Genomic DNA, 4,426 nt, shown 5'->3' on the forward strand with positions numbered 1-4,426 from the left:
TGCTAAAATTGGGAGTCTCGCCAGCAATAAGTCACAATTGAAATGAAGGATTGAGGGCAGCTTTGGCATTTGTGTAGCTAAATATATGTGCTATTGAATGAATTAACCAGGATAAACGAGATAAACCCTAAAAAAGAAATCCTCCAGAAACTAAACAAAGTTAAGAAAATGATCAGTTTTGGTGACATATATTTGCAAAATGGGCTCTAAAGTCATAACTGTTGCATCGGTGTTTTTCATCATGGTTCATTTCACATCTGTGTGTGATGAATGAGCATGCAAAATTCAATTTAAAAATATTCATTTCAGAAATAGTTGTCACCGTTTGCGTAACATGAGGTGAAGTAAACTCTTGTTTTGAGAAAAAGAAAGGTGTCAAACCATGTGAAACATGTGAGAAACAACACATACAGACCTAAAATGCTCCATGCTCATAGCTGGGGACCTCGTGAGATGCACTAGTCTTCTTTTGTTCGTGCGGCTGCTCGTCTTTTCTTCCTAGCCCGTTTTCTCTCGCCAGTTAATTTGCATAGAGCCTTCTGCATGCGCTGGTGGTTTCTGCCATTGCATGCTCCTGTGTAGTACCCTGGTTCAATGCCAGCCTGCCTCAGTATGTCCAGGGTGCTTATGCTGCCATTATTAAAGTGTGCAACAGCGTCACGCAAGGCAAACAGTATTGTAGGCAAGCTGACATACACCTTCTTGGGAGCCCACTACCATATAAGTCCGTTGAAGCATTCACTTGCATTTTGTGTCTTGCCATGCAGACATTTTGATAAATATTCATCTGAGCAGAGATCGCTGTACATAGCTTTTAGTCTGCTTAGCACATCATTTAGAAGACCTCCTTTGTAGACGTACTTCCCTTGGTTGGGTGATTCTACCTTTTTGTACCCGCACCAGCTGTTCGTTCCTACTGGGCATAGGCCGTGTCTTGGTTGCGCATCTGTAGAGCTGCAGTGGAAGAGGCTGGCTACGGTGGCTTGCTTCCTGTCTCAAAGGATTTCGACGTTAGCTCTTATAGCGATCCCATAGTATTTTTGCTGGCGGGTCGATAAGGGTATCAGTCAACTTTCCCTTACCACCAAATCCCCGCACTGTTTTTTAGTTTCCTCAAGCAGCAGCCGACACGCTTCTGGACATGCCCAATGCATTCAAGTTGCTGCACGCTGTGTTCTCCATACATGTCCTTCACAGTGGCATAGATCTTTGAATCACCTCACCATAGTACTCCAGGTACTTCAAGCTTCATGTTGCTTGTGATCTCGCAAATAGTCTGTGCAAACCAACCGTCTCCATATACCTGCACTTCCTTTATGGTTTGCTTGGCAGGAAGTGTAACTTGCCTTCCAGCCCTTCCATGAAGCACTTGTTGGGTTCAATTTTCGTTTCGTTTTACAAGCCATGCATGTGTTATGAAGTGCCTCAACATCAGTAACTTTTCCTGTGTCAACAGAAATCACTGACAGATAGCCACGCTTCTGCCACATTCCGCCACCTCAAACCCTGCACTCATCACTCCTTATGACATGACCAACTTCTGCAGCAGCATCAGTCATCGACTTCGAAGCTACTTTTTCAGCTGCTGCAGTCAGTTGAGATGATGTTCTGTCATAGGCGGAATGGCGCGTAGAGGGAGGCATGTCATCACTTTGAGAGCATTGTCGCACCCGCATATATTTTCCCTAACTGTCGCATTGCATACACCAGTCGAACACTGTTCTCATTAGCACGCACCATTCTTTTCTATGTATTGAACGAATGCTTGACGAGACACACACAACCGCGCAGGTGGAGCAAATCCCTTGATGTGAGCATCCTTCCAGCTATAATGATGAATTCTTGCATTCAGGGCATGCTAGCACTGAACAAAGGATATCAAAGTCAACTATCCTGTTCCCTTGGAGAGTAGAATCTGGCCGTAGAGCTTTGTAGCTTTTCTCGATGTTCCCAAGCTTCTTGGCACTTGCTAAAACGCCCGCGTCCACTAGGTCAGGAGACGGATGCTTTGTCGTGTGTTGGTTCCCGGCAAACTTACATTTGCGTCTTCTCTGCGATCTGACCTTTGCCATGCTACTCGAGAAGTGGTTTAAGTGGTCTACTTTTTATGCCTTCGCACTTGCGAGCTTTGCAAAAACGCAATTTGCAATTTAAACAGCAGCTAAACGACGCCTGACCAAGGTAAACAACAAATGTTCTTCGAGTGTCAAGACCCCCTTGTGGCCGTTTTTACGGATTTTAGAATAGTAAACGCATAACGAAGTATAATAATACAATTTAACAACACATAACTCTGAGAATAAAATATACTAAGAATTTACAATTCAATTTGGTTTCAGTTTTGCAATACGAGGGTAAGGGCTCGAAAACTCGCTGTAACACCCAAACTAATCATGATAGGGACATACTGTTTTTCGCAATATCTAGCTAAGTGTTTTGGGTATCTCAAACACAAAAAAACTAAAAATCAAATCTTTGAAAAAAAAAGACTTTTGAGTGTGGCCTCCCACCTTAAGGGCACGCATTTTCATCCGCTCTTAAATGAAATTGTGGTACAGTCCTTGATGACTTTCTTAGCCACCATGTTTGCCTTTCAGTGGTATGGGGAAAAAAGCGAAGCTGAGCGCTGCCTTATTTAGTGCACTCTGCCAGCTTACCGTAAAAATGGAACCATTAAGTTTCGGTTTCCTAGTCATTTAGTTTTGAAGTGCAATAAGTGTGCTGCAATCCTCGCCAGTTTTTGATGCTTTAACTCTTGTTCATGTCAATATCAACGAGCAATGATGTCCTCTTTACTCTCTATCCTTTACCTTTTGCACTACCACTAAAACTAGGTGGGCGAACTCAGGTGTCAGAGAATGCTCTGCTATAACTATGTTATTTTCGCAATGACTGTATTGCACGTTGTTGAGGTACTAGTGGAAGGTTTAGAAGTATTTCTGATGTATTTCACATGGTCCTGGCTAAACCTGCTGCTGGATGAGTTGCGATTTATTATATTTCTGCGTTATTCTTTGTATTTCTATGTCATTATATTTCTGTGTGGTTTGTGCAAAAAACATGACAGGGATCATGTGAACAGATATGCATGTGAACAGATACTCCAATATCTTCCTGCAATACCTCCCCGATCAGTGTAAATAGGGTACCCTACAGAACTTCCCTCGTGAATGTGAAAAAGTACTTCCATAGTTCCCTGCAGAAGCTCTTTGATGGATTCAAACATATGCTCCCATAATTCCCTGCATAAGCTCCTTGATGAAGGTAAACATATACTCGCATAGCTTCCTGCAAGAGCTCTTCGATGGAGGCAAACATATGCTCCCATAGTTCCATGCAAAAGCTCTGCGATGGAGGTAAACATATGCTCCCATGGTTCTCCGCAGAAGCTCCGCGATAGAGGTAAACATATACTCCCATAGTCCCCCGCAAAAGCTCCGCGATGGAAGTAAACATATACTCCCATAAGCACATCCACAACCTCCGTTCAGCAGCGGAGTAAATCTTTTACTCCACTTACTCGGAGTATATTAACCTCCCATCGGGGAATGCGATCGAGCACAAGTCATTTACTCCCATCTCGGATCATTTTTGCTAAGAGTGTAGTGTAGTTTTCGATTTTAAGGCGACGGTCTCACTCCTGTGGCAGAGACCCCGCCTTTTAGTCGTTGTCTGAGGTCGCACTGTGCTGCCTGTGCTCCCCGGAAGGATGTGAATCACATTGCAGTAAGATGCTTACTTTCTGTGCTTTCCAATTACACCTACTATTAACGCCTTGTATAAAGCATTACCTCACGGTATTCAAAACAGTGGGAGCAAGAAAAGCGGCCTTTTTGCCATACTACACTCAGGTGCACTGCGTTTCCGGGAAAACTACTCAACATTGCAAATGAAGTTTGCTGTGCCTTTAAATGAAATGTGATACAATGTTTCTATAAAGAGACATCTTTCTACGCATTACCAAAGAAAGGGTAATGCGTGACACACTACTCTACCTGAAGCACTGAAGTTTGCAATAAGCATGGAGCAAGCCCTTTCTTGCCATTCTATGAAGAGAAGACTGTGTTATATTGATTTTAAAGGGTCTACATGGGAGCAATGAATTTAGCAAATTTTTCTGCTGGCTAGGTCCGTGGAACCTGATATTCCTGTTCATCTACACGCTAATTCACAATGAGTGTTGCACCTTAGAAGAGTCATACAGTGTTTTGTAATGAGTATCACCTTTCGAGTTTTACTATTTCGAGAGTGCCTACCTTCGTTCGGGGTCATTCGCGATCTGCCCTAGATCTTACGTTTGCTACCTCGAACATGTCTGTCATCTCCTGGAAGATTAGACTCCCAAACTAACAGCGATCACATCCCTATAATTTTTAAACTGCCTACCCCGTTAACTATCTTAAATGGTAATGTGAGCTTGTTTGTT

The 4,426-nt window shown here is 43.0% G+C and overlaps 1 pseudogene; it reads right to left on the reverse strand.

Moving 5' to 3' along the window:
- Nucleotides 1-415: 415 nt before the first annotated feature.
- LOC142568161 (uncharacterized) lies at nt 416-2,072 on the reverse strand (annotated as a pseudogene).
- Between the last annotated feature and the right edge of the window lie 2,354 nt (nt 2,073-4,426).

The sequence above is a fragment of the Dermacentor variabilis genome, unplaced genomic scaffold, assembly GCF_050947875.1.
Source record: "Dermacentor variabilis isolate Ectoservices unplaced genomic scaffold, ASM5094787v1 scaffold_17, whole genome shotgun sequence".
NCBI classification, from domain to species: domain Eukaryota; kingdom Metazoa; phylum Arthropoda; class Arachnida; order Ixodida; family Ixodidae; genus Dermacentor; species Dermacentor variabilis.